Source organism: Ochotona curzoniae, unplaced genomic scaffold, assembly GCF_017591425.1.
Source record: "Ochotona curzoniae isolate NIBS_2020 unplaced genomic scaffold, NIBS_Ocur_1.0 scaffold_3890, whole genome shotgun sequence".
Taxonomy (NCBI): domain Eukaryota; kingdom Metazoa; phylum Chordata; class Mammalia; order Lagomorpha; family Ochotonidae; genus Ochotona; species Ochotona curzoniae.
The window spans coordinates 27,982,209-28,005,905 of record NW_024467115.1 but is presented as its reverse complement, the minus strand read 5'-3'; the positions used below and the strand labels follow the sequence as shown (position 1 = coordinate 28,005,905).

The 23,697-nt window shown below is 43.0% G+C and overlaps 1 protein-coding gene and 1 pseudogene across 1 annotated transcript in view; both read right to left on the bottom strand.

Annotated features, from left to right (window-relative positions):
- Positions 1–23,697, bottom strand: part of UST (uronyl 2-sulfotransferase) — a 281,628-nt gene that overhangs the window by 170,727 nt on the left and 87,204 nt on the right. The window lies entirely within an intron of this gene.
- On the bottom strand, positions 4,693–4,818 carry LOC121146311 (annotated as a pseudogene).

Genomic DNA, 23,697 nt, shown 5'->3' with positions numbered 1-23,697 from the left:
CTAGGACTTGATGCTTTCATGGTACAAAGTAAACAGAATGGATAGAATTTCTGAAACTAGAGTCGGTAACTTGTCACCATGGAAATCAAAAGGTGAACACCACAGGGGCTTCCCTGAATCAGTTTCCTCGCACCAAAGAAGCTCTGGCTGCTATGACTTGCAGAGTGCAGAATGTTCTAGAAAGGGAAAGTTGGTCGAGAAAACCAGAACTAAGCACTCCAGGCCTTTGGGCATGTAGTCCAAGATCTAAATCCAAGAAAGGAAGAAAAGGTTGAGAAGAATAACTTTGCAGCCAGCAGTACTCACCTGATGCCACCTCCCTGTACCTGTGTGTGTCCACCCCAGATACCTGCATGAGACTCAGACTGCAGCATCCCAAGAAGCACCACACTGGTTTGTTTTGCTTTTTTTTTTTTTTAATTTTCAGAGAACTCTAGAGAAACATGTTTCTCTTCTTTCCTGAAAGTGGGCTGGACCTTCTTGTACCTCAAATCCTTCCTTGGCTCAAGTGCCTGATCCCAAGCCACCCACGTGGAAGATCAGGTTGGAATTCCTGACCCTTCACTTCAATCTACCAACTCTCTCCTTCCTCTCTCGGTGTTACTCTGCCTTTGGGGGGGAAATCTTTTTAAAAAAGAAAGACATTATCTTGTCAAACTAAAAAGAAAAAGAAAAAAAAAACCAAAAGGAAATCCATATGCCCCATGTTCCCACTTCTACCATTGGTCAAACCCCCAATGCTGGCTCAGAGTTCACACTCTTACAGGAAATTCAGCTGCTCCCAGCTTCAGGTTGGTGGAGGAGCAGAGGTGAGTTCTACCTTGAAGTCACACACCAGCCTTGGAAACTCATGGTGCCTGTAGGCTGCTGCTGGCGGTGGTTGCATGATTTTATACACATGACTACATTTACAGACCTGTACACCAAAACAACATACTAATGGTTTAATATGTTTTTTAGAATGCCCCAATAAGAAGGCCAGTGATCTCAGACTTAGTGACTAGGAAATGACAATAAAAAAGTAAATCGTATCCTATCCATCTAATCCTCCACAATGGACACATCCCAGACAGACTGTGAATTCACCATGAGAGGTCATGTGTCAATGTGCCAAGGTGTGGAACTCAAGTAAACAGGAGTTACACAGCTTGTGGACTGTCCTGCGTCTTTGGGTGGCAGTACATTGTCAAGGCCGCCACATCCTCAAAATCTTTTTAATGAGGCTACACTTCAAGAAACTCACATGAACTCTGATGCCAGAAATTAGGGAGCTAACCTTTGTGCTCTGAAATCTGAAGATTCCTGGCTGTTTGCCATCTATACCCATGTTTCATCATGGCATGATAAGCATAGGAGAATGATCTCTTGAATGCAGTGTACCAAAACAGGTTAAACCTTGTCATTAGAGAATCTCTGAAGAAATGTCATTGTACTCTGAACACACCGCTCATCCTCCTCAAAGTTTCCCATATACACATCTACAAATAGAAAAGCAGCTTCTCAGCTAATGTAAGGACCACATGAGGACAAATGCAACTTATGAAAAACACTCAGAAGAATATCTGCACACACTGAGCACCTAGTACGTGTCTGCTAGCTGTGCTAATGGTGCAAGGGCCACTTTCCTTGTCCCTTCAGCCTCAGAGTTTGCATCCTTCGCTGCACATTCTACTCTCCTGTGATGCTTTTAAGAAATGCCAATGGCAGGCCCTAGCTTTAGCTACTCTGATTTAATTATTCTGGGACAAGTCCCAGGCATTTCATATTTTTAAAAATTCCTCAGGTAATTCTCATGTCTAGTCAGGGTTGAGACCCACTGAGCTATAAAATACACATGAACAGTCACTGTGATTAAGCTAAGTCTCTTTTTCCAGCAGTGAGAGAGAGAGAGAAAGGAATCTGACCCAGACTTGTCCATCACAGGTCACCTTCATCACTCCCCAGGGATGATCACAAGTTACAGGACAATGCGGATGCAACAAGGTTAACTGTGAAGAATCAGTGCCAGGGGAGGCAAATACCCAGTGATTCTCCTCAGCACCTGCTCCTGGGATGTGAGGGCTCGACTGACTCGCAGGCTGCCCAGGAGTGGACAGGCACACGGTACCTCTGGATAGAGAGCTTATTACCACACAGGTCCCCCCCAAGACCTTTCTGCAATTCCAATGATCTTTCCAGGAATAATTGTTCTATTGAACTTCTTGCTTCATGAGGAAAGAGAGGAAGTGAAAAACCAAATTCTCCTTCAGCCTTGGCATTTCCCCAGCTCCCAACTGCTTTACACAACCAGACATTATCCCATTAGGCCTGGAGACAGCCCATGCAACCCTGCAAGAACAAATCATGGGTTCATGGATCAAAAAAGAAGAGGCCCCTGGAAAATCAGAAGCAAGCAAAGATGTTCTCTGGTGTTAACACAAAGAAATATCCCTTCTTCCCAGTCTGGACTGACATGGAGAGGAAGCAAGGAAACTTGGTTTGTAGAGGACGCCAACACTCATGTGACCCCAAAAGAGACCAACACAATAAAACAAAGAAGCTGTTAGAATCACTGGCATGAAGGAGAACTACTGAACAATGACCAGGGTCCCCAGTCTTTTAAATAACCACTCTTAAGTCAGAGGGAAAGTAGAAAAAAGCCCAAGAGAACCACTTAACAAATTCATTAAGATGCCACTAAGGGAACAGATCAGTGACAAGCCACCGTAGCCACAGGGTCACAGAGACACCAAAAGTTGAAATCCTAGGCTTATTCTGGAGATATCACATAATTTCCCTGAGATTTAATGCTCCCATTTGCAACATGAGGACATTAAATCATAGAGGTGTCATGAAATTTTAGGTACACTAAAAACGAATTTATGTTTGAAACTGAATGTAAAATTAAATCCATTAAATGCATAAAACACTTAGCACACTGCCTATCTATCACACAGTCCCTACTCCTTTACCTTACTTTACCCAATCTTATCAGCTGTGTTATTTTATTTGAAGAGATGGAAAGAGAGAGAGATTTCCCCTATCAGCTTCTTCACTCTCCAAATGCCTGCAACAGCCAGGGCTGAACCAAAGCAAAGCCAGAAGCCAGGAACTCAATCCAGGTCTCCCATGTAAGTAGTGGAGACTCAAGTAATTGAGCCATCACCTACTGTCTCCTGGGGTGGTACTAACAAGAAGCTGGAATCAGTACAAGAGCCGGAATTCAAATCTAAGCACTCCGATGTGGGGGGAAGGCTTCTCAACCACTAAGCCAAATACTCACTCTTCACTTTATAACTCCATTTATAATTCAGGAAATCAACAGGAATCCTGAAATCAGAATTGTAACTTATTGTATTAAGGATGTATATGAATATAAAATAATTATGTGATTCGATTACTTTCTGATATTGTTTCAGATGCATTCAAAAAGTGCAGTGCAGTTTTTTTCTCCAATTATGTGAACCACCTTTAGCAAAGTGCAAATGAACTTTCCGAGCCTCAGGAGGTATAATTTATTCTGGATTCTGAAGTCATGCATTAGCAGATCTATTTTTGTCAAAATTGGCCCCTGAAGAATAAAAATGTTTTAAGGCTAATCCCTCCTACAGAAACCATACCATTAATGAAGCTGAAGCATTAGGGTTGATGTGAAAAAAAAAAAAAAAAAAAGAAAAGAAATCCACCTCCACCTGCCAACTTTAAACAAACCCAAGCGATTCTTTCCAAAGTCTTCCTTCACAGGTCCTTTAAAGTCATAATAACAAGTGATTGAGTGGCCAGCCTATCCTACTCAGAAGAAACCATTTCACAGAGGATTGGGGTTGGCACCACACAGTCATGGCCCTGCTTCACCCCCCTCAAGATGCTGGTAATGAAGGAGTCACTGTAGAGGGCAAAGCTGCAACTTGGCCTTGGCCTTGCCAAGGAATTATGCTAATGCCACAATTTCCACCGTCAGCATGGGCTGCAGTTCTCTGAGAGGGAACTGTCAGCACACAGCAGCCAGGCTCAACAATGAGGAGCTTGTACACAGTGTAAATGCCTCCAATAGACCCATTTCTTATCATTAGCATGCTTCCCCAAAACACTGTAATGAAGGAAAATTGCTGGCACAGCTTTATTTATGTTTTAATGAAATTATTTTCCACTGAATTAAAACAAATGACTGTTCATCTGTAAATATTTTCACAGAGATATATTTTGACGAAGTCTTAGATGTGCACCTAATCACCTAACACACACACAAGGGAGGTTCAAACACAAGGAGATTTCAAAACATCTGCAGGAAAATGAAATTCAGAGATGAGCTTATTTTGGAAATTGAAATTCTTGAGAATGTTGTGGCAAGGGTTAAACAGACACTTTCGAAGCCTACGTTCCGAATGGGAGTAACTAGGATTGAGCCCTGCTTCCACTTCCAGTCTAGCTTCACGCTAACATGCTTGGGAAGTAATGGGTCCTAATGACCCCGTGAAAGACCAGACGGAATTCCTGGCTTCTGACTTCCACCTGGACACGACTTGACTATTACAGGCATCAGTGGAATGAACTGGAAGATGAAAATATGTCTCTCTCCCCTTTTGCTTTTCAAATGAGTGAACCAACAAAAATGTACAAGATTTTTTTGGTACCAAAATTAGCTCGTTTTCAGTTGAATTCTCCATGAAAAATGTTCAAGTATCCTCATATTTTGTTAATATTAAATGTGAAAAATTAGCACTCCAGAAATGGAAAAGTAATATCCACATCAAACTGCTATCAGTTGTGTGAAAGTAACTTCCATTTCTAATTCAACTGATACTACACTTCATCTTAGCCAAAAGGCCAAGAAGTGATCTAATCCAACTGAAAAGCAAATAAATTTCCTTCTCTCTTTCTTTTAAAAATATTTACTTATTTGAAAGGCATAGTTACATAGAGAGAGAGAGAGAGAGAGAGAGAGAGAAGAATCAGTCTTCCATCTAAAGGTTCACTACCCCAAATGGCCTTAACAGCCAAGTCTGGATCAAGCTGAAGCCCACAGACAGGAGCTTTTTCTTGGTCTCCCAAGTGGTTGACAATTGTATTTCTACTGATTTCCCAGGAGCATTAGCACAGAGCTGGAGTGGACTTGAACTGGTACCCACATGGGATGCTGGCCTGACAGGCAAGTGCCTAACTGGCTATGCCAGAAACACTGACCCCTGAATTTCCAATTCTTTTTTATTTCAGACTCAAAAACTGCCTCGTTGTATAACACATCTCTTTTCCCCCCATTAAAGCTGAATATGCATCTTAGAATGTCATCCAATAAATCTATTGAATAAAATGATCTTCAGAATCTTAAATACAGATTGCATTATTTCTAAATTCACTCAGGATTTCATTGCAATTGTATGATCGGCCACAGGTAGGAATGGATCACAAAAAGGAGAAGAAGAAGAAGGAGGAGGAAGAGGAGGAGGAGGAAGAGGAGGAAGAGGAGGAGGAGGAAGAGGAGAAGAAGAGGAGGGGGAAGGAGGAGGAAACAATTAGGATTCTGTTTCCTTCAATTACAGTAAATTTGTAATTGCTGCAAGCAATAGATTCCATCTATAGAACTAGACTGCACTTGTTAAAACATCAGCAAAGACCGGCTACCTCAACCCAAAAGGTAAATTCTCTTCTCTTTGGACCCAGATACCACACAGCCATTAAGAGGAATATCCATCACAAGCTGATTTCATGACCCACCTCTATAGATGAAGTGGAGGACATTACACATCTATCCTGATGATAACCCAAATGATTGACTTCCTGCTGTCATAGTGCAGGATCTGGATCGAGGTCCCAGCTCTGGCTTCCCTCAGGACCCAGCCCTGGCCATTGTGGGTATTTGGAGGGTGAACCAGCAGATGAGAGGTCCAAGTCTCTCTCTCTCTCTCTCTTATAAATAAGACATCTTGTAAACAGATTTACCATTGGGAAAATAACACAAAACGACACTGGAAAAATTCAGCATCCTCTTTATGTTTTTAGTGGTTAGCATTGATGCTGCTCTACGCGGCGTGCAATGCACTCTATGCATCTCAGCCCACTGAGCCCATGGGCAGTCTAGGAGCTGGTAACTACATTTTGCAATGAAGGGAGCTGAGACTGAGGGGAGAGAAGTGACCTACACACACACCAGACCATAATCAGCATGTGTACCTGGATGTGGTCCTGGTTCCTTGGCAATGAAGCCACTCTGCACCACACATTCTCTCTTTTTCACAGATGCATGACCTGAGAGCCGCAGCATCCTCTGAGATACTGATTTTTTTCTGAGGTAATGAGGTAAGGAGGATCTGAGTTCTTTGCATAACATGCCACAATTGCCAGATAGCTGTGCATCTCAGGCAGTGTCACCTGCCTATCAGAAACAAAGGGCTGTTGAAAAACTAAATACCCCAGGAGCCCCAGGTATTAGCACAGGATTCCAGGATGGCTGGTTGGGCATGGGGCCCCAATTTCCAGAGGCAGCACAGCACCTTTGACCTCCTGTCCATTTCTTACCCATGGTTCTTTAGCTATAGGATGACTATACTCCACAAGAGCCCATTCTGCAGTCATTATTTTGAAACACTTGATATAACAGATTAGTTTGGACTCAGTATCAATTCATATCACTGCAAGAAATTTCAGCTTCATATTTACCATCACATAAAAATTGAAGTATATAATTTCTAAATATATATTTAATTTAAATATAACTCATAAGTATATACTTATAAATATTATAATCTTAGAAATACAATTCCAGTTGGTGTGAATTTTTGCAGAGTGCTGACAATAGATCGAATAAGGGTCTGAAACGTAGTTACCCTAATGCCAGAACCCATGAATATGCATTTTATTTGATCAAAGGGACCATGTAGCTGTGAGACGTGGAGTTATGCTGGATGATTTGGGGCTAGGATCCCTTTCCTGGGCAAGGAAAGTGAGTCAGAGTCCCAGGAAGAGAGTACCACAAAGGAAGGCCAAGTTTCCATGATGGGCTTGAAAGACGGGGAAGGGATCACAACCCAGAGAATGCACATCATCTCCAACAGCAAGAAAACAGAGCCTTTCCAGAGCTTCCAGGAGCGCACAGCTCTGCCCGTCCCCTGACTGCAGTGTGGTCAACGTCCTTCTGACCGCAAGACAGTGATTTTCTGACATTTTAAGCCACCACATTCTGTGACAATTTGTTGGAAGGGTCACAGGAAATTCACACAGCTGTTCCAATGGCTTTATGTTTTTCTTACCTCTTTACTAAGTCTCTTGTCAAGCATGGCTCTCAAAAATTTGGAAAATTTTTGTCTAAAATACTCACCCACAACCCGAACAAAACATTTCAAGTTTAAATTTCTATAAATGCCATCATTCTAAATTATACTTTAGAATTGTTTTAGTATCTTCCTTAAGTACTTATGCTTTATTTTTCATTAATTACATAAGAAAATATGGTGATTGTTTTCATTATGCCTCCTATAGAAATCACCATCCCCACTGGTTCATTTCCATGCACCACCAAAGTATTACCATTTTCTAAATATTCTGTGAATCAAAAAGTTTTGAGAAATTAACAATAAACACACAAAACATGGGCAAATGGAGTTTATTGTCTTTGAAATGTGCTTCAGTGCAAACAAAGTTCCACTGCCCTAAACATATAATTTCTCTCTGGCTTGATTATCAGTGCCAGCAGGGTCCACTCTTCCAAGCACATGTCTTTTCACACACACATTTACACACACTGATATATGCCTTTAAGAACAAGAAAATAGACTTAAGTATCATGCAACCCAATCCATCTGATTTCAAAGAAAATAACAGAAGTAAAGAGAAGTTAAGGAATTGGGCCAGAGCATGTGGTTAGTCAGTAGGAAAGGTTAAGATTAGACCCCCATGTTTGTTTACAATGTAGTAATCCAGCTGCACAACACTTTTGGCCCTAAATGGTCAAAATTTGCAAGCTTTATCACCTAGCCTACTTTCCGAACTTGAATTGGAACAACTGACTTTTTCTTACATAATCAAATTCTTTCTCCAAGGCTGGAGATAGCATCGAGTGAAATGTTTTTTTGTGTGTTTTTTTTTTTTTTCAAAAAATGTGCTTCAAACACTGAAGGCAATGCCCAAAGAGAATATGCAAAGCCTGTTGCACATGGCCATGGGGCGTTCACTGCCTCCCACAGCTACTAAACTATCTTGGATACTCCAAGTTATAGCATGTATATTGAGAAATCATCCTTGTGAATAGTAGCCTCAGTAAATGGATCAAACATCTGTGAGATTAAACTGTGCACAGATGTGCATGAAATGCTAAATACCTGGGAGTCTGTGAGGGAGGCAGGATAGTTGCATTTCACTATCACAGAGGTGTACAGGGCCTCCTCTTTGCCAGATGCTGTGTAGGCTCCCTGTTTGAGCAGTTAAAGCAAATCAGCAACACTAACGGTTGAAAAACAAGCCTTTCCTTCTCATTGCTTTCAGAAGCTCAAAATCCAGGACCAGCACAGTAGGGTTGTGGACAGGGTCCTCTCCTGGCTGTGCCTACTTCTGGTAGGGAGAGAGACAGAAAGAAAAAGAAACTTACCTTCTCTCAGGTCTTTTTCCTAGAAGCACACTGATGCCACCACAGGGGCTCTCTCCACAACCGAAACCTAATCACCTCCAAAAAAGCCTCACTTCCAAATATCCCTGGATTTTGGAAGACACAAACATCCAGTCCCCAGCACGGACCCTGTCAATCCTGCAGTAATAAGCGGCCACAGACCTAAAACAATGATTACAAAATAAGCACTCAGTTCTTCCTGTGATGGTCTAATGAGGAGTAAAGACAGGGTGGGATGAAAGGAAACCATACAGGCAACTCAAATCCAGGAAAAGCAGGAAGGAGGTAAGCCCCAATCCAGGAGAAGATGAGTAGCCCTGTGATGAGGTTACAGGGCAGGAACATCCATGGCTCAATGGACAGGTGACTCCCCTCTCCTCTCTGGCAACGGAGAGGGTCAAAGACCGTAAGAGAAAAGCAGGTGCATAGCAAGGTGTAGGCTTCTACAAGGAGTGAAGCACAGGGAGATGCAATAGAAAGGCATTAGTAATTGAGGTGGGGGGAAGAGGAATTTGTGAAGGGGACTACAGGATGGCACCACCAGGTTATCAATGTCTTTGTGACCTTAAATCCCAGACCAGAAGACACAGTCCCATTTGACACGCAAAGTGAAATCTTTGCAAAGATATCACAGGGCTCAGGGTACTTCCAAAGTGGGGTAACATGCTGAAGTGCACATTGACTCAACAGCTGTGACTCCCTCCTCCCTCTGGAGGCTCAGCAGGGGACATTAACTATCATTCTTCACTGAGAACAAAGTTCAACCCAAGGCTACATGTCTGACTAACGTGAGAGCTGAGCTTGGACTTGGGTTCAGAGCCATGAGAAACTCAGTGAACACTGCGTCAAGTTTCTGAGCACAGTGAACATTTCCTGCATCTGGTCATCTGCTCTGTGTGTACAGTGTGTGTGTGTGTGTGTATGTGTACGTGTGTGTGTGTGTGTGCACATGTGTGATCAGTATGGTGAGCCTAGAGGAAGGCTGAACCCAGGATTCCAGCAGAAGACATCTGAGGACTAAATAAGGAAACCCATCAGTGGGTCTTGCTGACTTTTGTGAAATCAGTCTGGCTGGGTTATGGATCACAACTTGTATGAAAATCAGCATCAAAGTCTATGTATTTTTTTTCAAATATATTTTTATTTTGAATTTTGAATTGTGAGGTACAATTTTGTGTAGGCTGGGATTCTCCCCCAAGTTCCCACCACCTTCAGATTTTTCCTATTTTGTTACACTAGTATAGTCCATCATAAGGAATCATAATTCTATCAGTCTCTTATTTAAGCATACCCTGACATTGTTGGTACAGAAAATGTCAGACAGTCCAGCATCCCACTGTCTACACATGTCCAACAGTTTCATTGGAATTCCATCTTTTGTTTGGAAGCAGGGTGCATGTTCCAATATACCCCCAAGTCTGAATATGATAGACCCCAGTATTCCATCACTATACATTACCATAAGTGAGAAGGCATGAAACAAGGTCAACAACTGGTATGAGTTAGAACAGCCACAACAACAACAACAACATCAACAACAAATTATAGTACCATGAAAAAAAAAAAAAGCGTGCCACTGAGTAACCAACAACTTGGGAAAAATGATGCCATCGCATCATATAATTCATGAGCCCATGATGAATTCTACTAGAGAAAAGAGATTATTTGGAATGAATCAAACTGAAATAAAAAGCATCAAAACACATGGGATACAGCCAAAAAAGCAAACAAATAATCAAAAAACATTATGGATTGGACTATTGGAGTTACATTTTCCATGTTGGTGTCCTTATATAAGAGAGAAAATATGATATTTGTTCTTTTGTAATTGACTCATTTCACTGAGCATAATGGTCTCTAGTTGGGACCACCTGGTTGTAAATAGAATAATTTCATTCTTCTTAATAGCTGAATAATATTCCATAGAGTAGATGTACCACAGTTTCCTTAATCACTCTTCCTTGGACGCACATCTGGATTGTTTCCTTGTCTTTGCTTTCGTAGATTGTACTGCTACAAATATAGGATTACAGATCCCCTTCTCACATGCAGATTTCACTTCTATTGGGTATATTCCCAGCAGTGGGATAGCTGGGTCATATGGCAGGTTTATTTGTAATTTTTCAAGCACTCACCATACTGATTTCCACAGTGGTTGTACCAGCCTACAAGTGGTTTGGAAAGCTTTCATGCTTTCAGCTCTGTCTTCTGCGCGATGGATCTCAAGGCTGAGGCCTGGAGCCCCCCAGTCATGAATACCCAGATCTTTTATATTCTACATGCATCAGTTGGATGTTTGACAGTGAAATGATTTGTCCTTTGCCAATTCTTCTCATGCTTTTGGGAAATGAATAGGGGGCACATTTTACTTGGTGTTTCAAATAAAGCACACCAAAATCAGATGCATGTGAGCGGGAAATGATGGGAGCTGCTGGGAAGCACTGAGGCTGATTTAGGGAGTGTGTGGATGAAACTGTTCGATGACAAAGTTGGTCTTGCACAGATGTCACAGTGCTGCAGAAGCTACCGCATCAAAGAGTTTGATAAGCCTTCAACCAACACAAGGAAGAGATCCTTATTTGTTCTTTATTAGGTCTTCAAACGTAAGAGTGGTTCTTTAAGATAGCAGCAGAAATTATTCAAATCATTAGAGTAATAATCCTCAGAAATGAACTAGAATCTAACATCTGAGCCCGATGCTATTAAAAGTGAGCTTCAATAGATTCGTCATCTCTCTTTTTCCTATCACCTCTCTAGGCCTCTTCCATGTCAGATTTAATGGGATTTAGGTGAGGGCTTGTAGCTCAATGAATTATGGTTTTGGAAGATGAAAAGAAGAATCTTTGATTTCCATATGTTACTCTGTATGCACAAATACACAGCTCCAAAAACAAAACAAAAGCAATGTGCCACAAATACTCAAATCGAATAGGTATCTAAGACTCAAAAATTCCATGGTATAGATGAGCTGGAGGCTAATGGGGGCTCGGGGGCAGGATGCAAAGCAAGGAATGTGGGTGTTGTAGCTAAACAGGTTAAGGTAGCAATCCACTGACTGGCTGTGACCTTGGCCAAGGTCTTAAAGTTGCTGAGCTTTACTTTTCCCCTAGGTAAAACATGAAAAAAAAAATATCTTAACTCATAGAGTTGAGAGAATTAGAATGATTATTTGTAAATTGCCTGACAGATACACAGTAAAGCTGGGCTCTTATGATTATAGTTAAAATACAGCCCATTTTAAAGCACGGTTCATTAAATAAAGCCCCTTCCCAGTAATCATACATAAACATCAGTCCAGCACTGAAGGATGCATCCTCACTATGCACAGGAATGGCCTCTCACAGTCTTGTCTCCTTTCTGCTGGATTTACGATGGGAGGTTATACCTGAATGTAAATGCAATGTGATTTTAAAAACCCTGGCAAGGATTTAGCTATTTCTACACTGGTATTGTTATTCTAAAAGATAAAGTGTACCATGGGTCATAAATACTCCTTAGCACTTTACTGGATTGGTTTCTTTTCTAGTAAAGTCTTAATCCCGCCTTTCAACAAAATGAGTGGGGGAACTGGGCTTTCTCACACCCAGCAAAAGGAGTTCTTTGAGAAATCCTGGCTGCCTAGCCTTCACCATAAATCTGGAAATATTAATGGTGTTTTGGGGTGACAATGAGTCACCCACTCTGACTCACTGAAGAGCTGAGTGTGCAGATGAAGTCGTTGGGCTGGGCAGCGAAGGCCACAGTGAGCTTAGCTGGGAAACACTGGAGTTCATGGCCGCATCCAAACAAACAGCAAATTTCCCAGTTCTTAGGGTACTTGGGGGGAAATCCACACTTGTGAACTCCAAATATGTTCACGCCTGGAGTATATCAACTTCTTCAGGGGAGCATACTTCTAAACACAGAAGGTTCATCAAAGGTCTCTGCCTATTGAAACCCTTAATGATCAAGGTGGAACCGGAGCATCCATTCACCAGAGACAAGGAGCTCAGCATATGAGGTTCCTAGCTTGGGACGGGCTCTCGGTCCTGTGTTCCTTGGTGAAGACACAGAAGATACTGAAAGTGAGACACTGAAGCCGAGCCACACTTCAGGGCAGAAGCAAAGCAAACTGCTCACCCTTAACAATCACTTTGTTTTTCATGTAAGTTTCATTCACATACATCATCATTAATAACCTCAGGAGCTAGGACTATTGATGATATCAAGAAGATTAGGACCTGGTACAATTGCTCAGTGGCTAAATTCTTGCTTTGCATGCACCAGGATCCCATAAAGGCACCGGTTCGTATCCCTACTGCTCCCTTCCTGTACAGCTCCGTTTGTGGCCTGGGAAAGCAATGAAGAATGGTGCAAAGCTTTGGGACCCTGCACCTGTGTGGTTGACCCAGAAGAGGCTCCTGGTTCTTGGTTTCAGAAAAGTTCAGCTCCAGCCATTGTGGGCACTTAGGGAGTGACCAGTGGATAGAAGATCTTTCTCTCCTCTCTCTCTGTAAATCTGCCTTTACAATATAAATAAATAAATCTTAGTGGGAGAAAAACATTTGAACATAGAAACAACACTGTTTGGCATAGAATTTGAAAAATGAAGTGGCTTTTTAAATATGAGGATATTTCAAAAACTTCATGGAAAAGTGAAATTATAAAATAATTTTACATTGATAGCAGATTTTGTAACCTGTGCAGACTTTTCTTAGCATTCACTTCCCATGAACACCTAGAAGATCTCTTATATACATGGATTTCTAAACATTGTGGACCAAAAAGAACTTATTTTTAATTCCACTGTCTGGAAGTTTTTTCAGTACTCTCAATATATGTATGCCTGTGTGCACACACAAGCACACCTATCTGTGTACCTGTGTATACCTGAAGTTACACGGGACATAAACTTCAACAGTACCTTACGGGAAGGTAGGAATGGGAAGGGAAAGCTGATTAACACAGTTAGTTTTTCTGTCAGGAATGACTTTATGCCAGGCAAACAATCTACATATCACAGGTCTATTTCTATTGTAAATAGCAGGCAAACATGTTCTAGCTTAGGCCTACTGCAGCAGGAAGTAGGATGGCACGAACGTGGGAGAGTGATGTTAGGTCTCAAGCAGTGAAGTCAGAATAATGCACGGAGGAACTGAGGGAGTCCTGCCAATGCTGTCACAGCCAAGGTCTCACAGGAGATGCCACAGACCAGAAAACAAACACAAGACTCTGCTGGGCCTAGAGGAGAACTTGGATGCCTCAGAGTCAAGCAAAGCCATCACAGACTTGAAGACATCATGCTTATGGGGCAGGGAGGGTCTTCAAAAGATAAATCACAGGAGCGCATGTGAGTGCTTTCCATATGTAGCAGAATAACTGAGGGAACCACTCCGCAACAGAAGAAATCAATTCATGGAAGTACAGAGGAGCACTGGAGCAAAAATAACTGGCATGGATTATTGAAACAATAATCCAAGGCTATAAATAATATGAAATATTGAATATGCTAATGAAACTGTGAGAATGAAGTCTGGGAGTAGATAATTAAATTACAGCAGCAAGCAGAAATATGATGCAGTGAAAAATGGATTGCAGGTACGGAACCCTTGGTCATGCTCTGAGCTGCAGGAGACCAGAGAAAGGAATTGGCCATTTTAGTGTGCCCTGTGGGAATGGTGCCTCAGGAAACAGGAAACAGTACTCTCTCGTACAGTCTTGAGGAAGATGAGGGAACAAAGGCAGGCCCAGCAGCTTTCCCAGGAAGGGACATCAAGTCGAGGGAACAGGCGGATGGATTTCGAGCAGTGATCCCACAGTCCACAGTGGCAGGTCCCTTACTGCACACACCTGGCCCATCTGCAAACCAGGATAAAAGCGAGGTCTCAGAACCCATCACAGGTCTTTACATGTATATTATTTAATTTTTAATTATCACGCAACATACACTACTGTGGTATGGGACAAATTAACAAAGCATTTCCAAATTTCCTCTCAAACTGCCCATGCACTTATACATACTGTACACACTACACTTGTATACTCCAAAAGCATATATACACATACATGTAAGCTCTAAAGATAACAGAAATAATGCTACATAAAACTGGGCTCATGCATAAGATACATTTCTCCAAAAAAGTGCTTTTTCAGTTTAAAAGACTCCATGTTTTGGTGTATTTGTTTTTTTGGTTTATCTCTGCTTTGTTTTTGGAACCAGAGACAGAACTCTCTGGCCTGTTAGTCTACTCCCCAAATACCCACAGTCGTCTCGGGCTGGAGCTGAAGCTGGGAGCTGGGAACTCAATGCAGGAACCTTGTTGCATGAGCCATCAACTGCTGTCCACTAGTGTGCGCAGCAGGAAGCTGGATTCAAGGCCAGTCAAATCCAAACACTTCCCTGTGGGACCTGGCATCTTGACCAGCAGTCCAGTCTTACCCTTTCATTCTGTTTTGAAATAAGTTTCATGCATCTTCCCAAAAACATGAGTTAAGTTTATAAAAGCTCATTTCTTCCCAGGAAGCATTTTTACTCTCTCTTTCCACCTATATATATTTTACTCATTCACACTCAATTTACTTCATTAAATCAATTTCTGGAACTCTGAGCCAAGCAACTCTGAATTTCTACTCCCAGAGAGACAGACACCCACACACTGCTCCTACTGAGGTACACCCATACAGAAACATGTGGATCTGCCAGCAAGGAGAGGGTGGATCTACACAAGCTCTAGATTCAGACCGCACGTGACTGCCTCATGTTCTCGTTCACTCTGGCACGGTCCCAGCTCATCTGAATGCCAGGTGTTTCACTCCCTTACATCTTTTACGCCAAAAGTAAAAAGAAAATGACTTTTCCTAAGAAGACTGAGGAATTTAAGAAACTATCTGACTTCTCCCTCCTGTTCTTCTGATCACAGAATTAACAGCAACTAAAACATCAAGGCTTGATTTATTTCTCTGGGAAGTGGCTGTAGTTTCATATACTACAATTCCATTCCCTAAGTGCACCCAAAAGTCAAATTCAAAACTAAATTCTGTAATTCTCGTCTCCAGGGATCATTCTGAGCATCAATTTTGATCACAAATGTTACAAAAATTACCTAAATGCCAGAAGAGAAGGGCATCTTGGAGCAAAATTCCTGCAACACTAGTCATTTTTGAATATGCCACACCATCATCCAAGTATTGCACGCACCATCTGTATGTTATCAAGACATTTCCATTGGAGGCCAAATTAATTTTTAAAGTCTGAAGCCAACATACCACTCCCAGCCATGACCACTTCTAGTTCTAAGAATCGTCAAATACAAAGATGCGTTTTGGATTTAAATCATCTATGTCTTAATTTTTATGAATAAAACAATCATATATATATGTGTGTGTGTGTGAGCATATGTGTGTACATGCATACACAGTGCAGACCCAATTTATAAATATCCTATTATTGCTTACAGATCTTACCCATTAGTCTTTCTGAATGCTGTTTACTTTGGATGGAGTGGCACCAGGGAATGAGAGCAGAACACACTGTTTTGTTGAGTCACAGTTCTGTCCTTTGTTACAACTATGACAAGGCTATATAACCAGGCAAGACTAACTGCTAATTATTATACCAACACCTAACATTTCCACTCAATCCTTTCAGATTGTTTTTCTGTCTTAGAAATCAGTGCAAATGTCTGATTTTATACCATATTGTTCCACAACGTGGCTACAAGTGAACACTACTCTATGCAATGAACACACACTTAGGTTTTTGCATTTTAATCCCAGGTTCTGGTAAGTATCCCTGTGCACTGACAGTTGAAATCACTCTCCTGTGGTTTCTCAAGCACTAGACATGCACATCTGGGCCAGACACAAAAAATAAACATGGAGACGCACTTGCTATGCTTCCGCCTCTCTACACATCTGGACAATTTTGTATGGGGAAAACGGTGTGTTAGCAGCACCTGCATCCTGGGTACCAGCATCGTGGTTAACAAGCTCTGTAACCTCAGCCATGTCACTTAGCACCTTTGTCCTCTCACTTTCTGATACACCAAAGATGGATACAAATGGCCAAAGTCATGGTTCAAACAGCCTGGGCTCCCAGCAATACACCTCTGTAACTGTGCACACCAGCCTCAAAGTAAGATTTCTCAAGTGACGTGAACTGCCTTCTGGGGGAAGGACTGGAGATCAAGATGGCAGAACTTAGAGCAGAAGGAGCAGCTGAGCAGTGCCCAAAAGATGGCTGTCGAAAAGCATTTACAGCAAGGAAGAGCCTAGGCCAGCAGAATGGCTGGCAGAATCAGCGAGGCGTGTGTGTGCATGTGCACGGGGGAGAGCCAGCAAAAGATTGTAGAGAAAACTGTCCAGGATGACGAACATCATGGCATCTGAGGCTCTCCTGTGATCACGCTCACAACTTGTCATGGAATTTGTGGCTGACAGCTTAGGTTCTGTTCACTGAATGTTTTTGCCAATTCTAAGATATTTCTCATGAAGATGATTTCTTAAAAAGTCTAGAATGACATAGTACAACATCTACATTCACCTGTTCAAGTTTTATATCTCCCACAAGGTTCTCCTACTGTGTTTCTCTGGCAATTTGTAATTCAATTATAAGGAATTATTTACCTCTTTATAAAATGTTATCTCTGTGAGTCAATGAGCGAAACGGTAGAGTCAGGGATTCAACCATGGTTAGTACAATTTAGGTCCCAATTCTCAATGAGCTCGGTATGCAGCCTGACCTGAAATGTAGCTGGGGCAAGTTTTCACCTGCCACTTTGCTGTTCTAGTCAGCTCTCAGGCAGCACCCTAACCAAGATAGAGAGTTCGCACATAAACATTCAATTTCCTCGGAAGATCCCTGATCTCTTATACAAGAGATGACAGAGGGCAGCCCACCCTGAAACCTGAACCCCACCTTCCACAAGGCTGCAGAATCGTTCTCCTGTCAAGGGCCATTTGGAAATGTATAGGATCTTCCACCAGTCACACACATGATCGATTTGTAAATCTGCCTGCTTTCAACTTCTTGGATTTCAAGTCCTGCCTGCAAGTTGCCTCGGTAGGGTTACACCAAATGATTCCACAGGCCTCCTGTTGGGTGTCTCCCTTCCCTGAAGGGTATCTACTGCTCAGTCACAAGCTAAAGACATTTCAGATAAAAACAAAAATAATAAAACCCCTTTAAAGGGCAGCCATTGCGGCTCAGTCCATTATGCTGCTGCCTACTATACAAGCATACCGTATGGGTGTTGGTTCAAGTCCCAGCTGTTCTAATTCTCATCCAGCTCCCTACTAAAATGCTTGGGAAGGCAGCAGAAGTCAGCCCAAGTCCTTAGGCCCCTCACACTCACGTGGCAAACCCAGATAGAATTCCAAAAACCTGGCTTCAGCCTGGCCCACCCTGACTTTGCAGTCATCTGCAGGGCTGGGAGGGAGCCCTCTTTCTGTATCTCCCCTCTCTCTGTAACACTGCTTTGCGAATAAATAATATAATTTTTAAAAAGAAGCCCTTTGCATTTATATTTTCATCTGCAGCTGCTTCTATGTAGATGGCTTGGTTTTACTAACAGGACAGACATATGCAAACACACATACATACTCAATATATAACATGTTAGTGTACAATGTAATGCTGAAAAATTGTTTTCTAATTCTCATTTGTTTAGCAAGTATCAATTTTGTTACCATTTATCACACTCACCTTAATATAATATTAGTGCAAAGATGTTATTCAAAGTTTTAAGCAACTGGCATTAAGTTGTGGAAAGGTAAGATTATTTCCCTAAACATGAAAGAAGAAAGGTTTATCCTGTCAAATGACTTCATGTCATGCCCAAGTGCTGCCCTAGCCGTGCCAGTTTGAGTGCACGTGATCCTACACAATCCAGCATGCACAGACCAGCAGTTAATGTGGCACCTATGACACATGCCCTGCCCAGGGTTTGGTGAGCCTCACTGTCACGGAAGCCATGAAACTTCCCTAATTATTCATCAACTGGGTTCCAAACCAGCCTTGTGTTGCTTAGCAGAGAATCTTCCAGTAGGTTGCTGTCCCTGTGGGCCTAGTCCACCTGGCTTTTAGGTATCCTACAGTGACGACAGCCTAGTGGGGCATGATAGGAGTGAGCCAGTGAAAGAGTATACATTGGAGTGAAAAGGAGGTTCCTGAAGCACTACAAAGGAAGACAACAAACAAATCTTTGGCAGGGCAAGTGGCTGTCCCCAAGCACACTGGGTACAAAACTGGAAAGACCATAATGGAGAACTGACATCACTGGGGACAACTACAAGGCCGAAACAAGAAAGCCCTGTAAAAGAATGTTTACCTTTAATTTCCACACTTTTCAATCCATGTTGGTTAATACAATGGTGATCTCACAGCATTCCCATATGAACCTCAATTAATGAGGAAAAAGGACCTTTAGCTTCCTGCCTATCTCTGATCCTACCCTTCCCAGATATTTCTCTTTCAATGCATCATCTGTCTAGAAGTTTCTTTTTTTTCAGATTTATTTTATTTTTATTGCAAAGTCAGATATACAGAGAAGAGGAGAGACAAAGATCTTCCGTTCGATGGTTCACTCCCCAAGTGACAGCAACAGGCAGTGCTACGCCAATCTGAAGCCAGGAGCCAGGAGCTTTTCCAGGTCTCCCAAGCAGTTGCAGGGTCCCAAGGCTTTGGGCCATACTTGACTGCTTTCCCAGGCCACAGGCAGGGAGATGGATGGGAAGCAGGGCTTCTGGGATTAGAACTGGCGACCACATGGAATTCTGGTGCATTCAAGGCGAGGACCTTAACCACTAGGCCATGGCGCCAGGCCCTGTCTAGAAGTTTCTAACACTCCTCCCAAAGCATAGTAATATCAAATATCAATCTTCTGTGAATGCCATGATCCCATTGTATTGGAACCTAACCCTTAACGTGGTGACAATAAAGGTGGAGCCGTGGAGTGATTAAACCTGACCTTGTCAGTGGTATCAGAGTCTTCTTAAAGAGAGCCCACTTGCTCCTTTTCGTCCCTTCCACCACATGAGGACAAAGGCAGCTGTTACATATGACATATCTGCACCAGAAAAATCTGCCAGCACCTTGAAGCCGAAAGCCCTGCTGCCAGAACTGTTTAGCAATACATTCCTGTTTGCTTACAGATTATCTAGTGTAGGTATTTTGTTACAACAGCCGGATGGACTGAGATAATAAATAATCTCTCCCTTGATGGTGTTTCTTTAGATTGTGCAGCATAATGATAAGAACACAATGGGAAGGAAATTACATTTACACAGTCTAATTTCCAGTTCTGCAAAAGGAAAAGAGGGTAGTCCAAGGCATTTGCGGGTGGCAGGAGGAGCAAACAGGACATGCATGCTGTAAGCATGTCAGTGACCTCTTGAGATGGACTGGGTAAGTTTTCACATAGCTATACATCCACGCTCACATCCACACTTACTGCGCCGGCAACGAGCAAGTCCATGGCTAGATTCTGAGACTTTTTACCTCTGAGCTCAGCAAAGCAAAGGCAGGTGCCTGGCAGGGTGGCAGAGAAGCTGAACTTGGATTTCTCACAGTGAAATATTTTTAAATATTTCACATCATCATATTTTTAAAATCCAGTTGAAGTGACTTTTTTAAAAAAAAAATGATTTATCTTATTTGGAAATGCAGATTTACAGAGAAAAGGAGACACAGAGATTTTCATCTGCTGGTTCACTCCCCAAATGGCTGCAAATAGCCAGAGCTGAGTCCATCTGAAGTCAGGAACTTCTTTCAGGTCTCTCACATGGGTACAGGGTCCAGAAGCGTTAGGCCATCTTCTATGGCTTTCCCAGGCCATAAGCTGGTTGGGAAGTGGAGCAGCTGGGATATGAACCAGTGCCCATACAGGATCTCGGCACTTGAAGCAGAACCATTAGCCAATTATAAGCCATTGTGCTTGGCCCTGAAGTAACTTTACCTTGGAGATCATGAGCTTTTTCCTTTACAAACAATTTCTGTTTATTTTTCAATTGGTTGTGTGCCACAAGCTATCATACTTAATCACATGTGCTATCTGTTAGGGAGTAAAGAAAGAATTCTGATACTTGAGGCAAACATTGCATTCATGTTTTAGCATCTTCAACATCACACCAACGTTTCTGGGATTCAAAGGATAGGGAAGTGAGGCTGGAGACAGGAAGCACAGCAGCTTGTAGCACAGAACAGACATCTGGGAAAAGAGAAACCTGCTCAGTCATTGCTGACACTGAGGGAGGCTGCTCGGCAGGCACTGTCCTCAGTGCTGGGTCTCCCAGCCAAAACGAGAGGCTCAGCCGCCCAGACCATGCAGCCTCTGCAGGCTTGGAGACAGGTGAGGTGGTGACTGTGAGCAAGTGCGTAAAGCAAGAAGTGAGAGAACCTAGAACAGGAATAACCCACGGGGCCTTGGAGAGGTCAGCAAAGGATTCCTGGGCAAGATGCTGCTGCTGGGACTTCCATGAAATAGACAAAGTGGAACTAAGGTTGTAGAGATGGAAGCTCATTGCAGGCCATGAGAACAGGCAGGCAGCTCCTATCCCGCATATGATCGAAGCAACTTCTCACGCTCCAAAGCTCTGATCATTTCATCTCCTCATATAAACGGATGAATCGAAAATGGATTTGGCTGCCATAGTGACACACAGGTATCTATGGTCCAGGAAAAGTTCCAGATAGAAAATCCTTGAATTTGAGAACAGGTGCCTCCATTTAACCTGAACAAGGCTGGCTCTCTTGCTGTCCTGTCAGTTTACACACATCATACATCCAGATCCCAGATACACAGCGCAGATCTTGGCAGCAGGAAGGTAAATAAGAGATTAGCAGTCAGCTAAACACAACATGTGCTTTTAATTGAGTCAAGTGTAATCGATCTATTTACATGGATTGTCACTTTTCCCCAAAGGAAAAGTCAGCGGTCTTTATCCCTGTCTAAAATATTTAGAAAATACGCTGCACTGCGCCCTGCTTTGGGTACTGTGTGGATGACCACACTGGCCTTCCTCACAGGTCCATAACCCTGTGTACAGTCAAAACACTGCCTCTGGTGAGACACAACCTGGTATTTAGGAGGCCTGACTTTGCCTGCTGCTAATTAAATCAGTCCCCAGCCATCTTCCCAGGATTCCTCACTTCTTACAGGGACAGTTAAAAGTCATCTTGGGAAATTTTTCCCAGCCACCTGCAGCGTGTGTCTGGCCCACGTGGTCCTCTCAGGGACAGCTCCTGGGATAGGAGGCCCCACTAACACTGGACAGCACCAGCTACCAGCTTCACCACATGCTGCCAGCTGAGACGAGGAATCATCTCAGTGTGAGAGCACACAGCTGCTCACCCCCACACACAGCAAAGGGGTTCAGCAGAAGCTGAGCCAATTCAGATGATCTGATCATTTTATTCCCAGTCATCTCCTCATGCCAATAAAGCCCGGTCACAGCATGCTCACTTCTAACTACATGATGATTTGAGTCAGCACTTACTGACTGTGGGACACCCTCCTGAGTGGCCAAATTCACCAACAGCCTTCCTGGCAGAGAAGGGAAGAGTCAGGGAGACAGAGATGGAGAGATCCTATATTTGCAGGTTTATTCTCCAATGGCTGCAACGGCAAGAGCTTAGCCAATCCAATGCCATGTGAGGCATTCAGTGCCACATGGGTGCAGGACCCAAGATCTTGGGCCATCCTCTGCTGCTTTTCCAGGTCCTAAGTAGAGAGCTGGGTCAGAAGTGGAGCAGCCAGGACACAAACAGGTACCCATATGAGACATTAGCACCACAGGCAGAAGCTATGCCACAGTGCCAGCCCCATAAAAAATCATTTTTAAAATGAAAGAAAAAATAGTTTTATTTATCAGTAAAAAACCATTAGAATGCATATACAAAATCTGTGAATAACACACACACAATTTTCTTTTCAAAGTAAAAATAAGTCAGGGCCATCCCAAGGGCAGCTGACAGGACTGTCCCTCGGGTCACAGGCCAGGGACAAGTGTTGCCAAATCTCAGCAACAAGAGCTGCTGTGGTCCAGAGGTCCAGGAGAAGCAACGAGCCCACAGTCTACACGCTGCTGGACCTTCCTCTGCTCTCCTGCATCTGCCCCATCATGTTTCCACCTAAGGGCACCAGAAGCTGTGAGTTTTACAAGGGTAAGTCACAAATGACATGCGGGCCACTGGAAGGCCATTCTTACATGGGGAGTGTCAAAGGCAGAAAAAAGGAGATAGAGGCTGTTCTCCAGCCCTGAGCCTCATAGTTCCTCAAGTCGCCTATGGGGACTACAGAGACAACCAGTGGAGAACCCGGCTTCTAAGCGAAGCTCTGTCGAAGGCCCCCTACAAGTGAGATGATGGGAATCATGGTGGGTACAGGTGTGGGGCTAGAATCCATTACCACAATCAGCTGATGCTCTGTTTCCCTCAGCTCACCTCTGTCAGCTTCTCATTGAGTCCAGACACATGGAAGCTACACATCAAGATGCCCAATGGATCCCCTTCCGAGAGCTACATCCAGCCCTAACTTGCAGGCTGGTTTCTATCTCACTTGGGGAGCATTTGTATCCCCTTCAGAATGAGTCCATCAGCTCTGACCACTTACTTTCTTTACAGTAGTGAGGCCTGATCTTTCTTAGATCTGTTTCCTAACCCCAATGCTTGGCCAGGCTGGAGGGAGCGTGCTGTCCTGATTGACATTTTTCTTTTGCCCCCGTGAGACAGAATGCTCTGGCCTGCCTTGCACTCTGCTGATTCTGTTTCTCTAGTGTCAGGGGCATGGCTATGACCCACAGGTGTACTGAGAGCAAATTCCTCAAGCCTGGGTGTAGCACCAAAGTTAAGGGCAGAAATTCTGGGGGCAGGCTGCACGTGTTCAAAAGCTGGTTCCATTGTGATGGTTATAAGGCTCTGGACAGCTGCTCAACATTACTGTCCCTCCTTTAACTGTCCCCGTACGGCAGCAACACTTGCATCCGAGAGCTTAGTAAAGCACCATCTTGAAAAAGGAAAAACACTCCTCTCACATAAATCTAGAATGAGCATCAATCAGACTAATTTATTAACAAGGGAATCGGCATGATGAGAATATCTGTGAGTGTGTTTGTGTGTGTGTTCCTCCATATACTCCAACGTA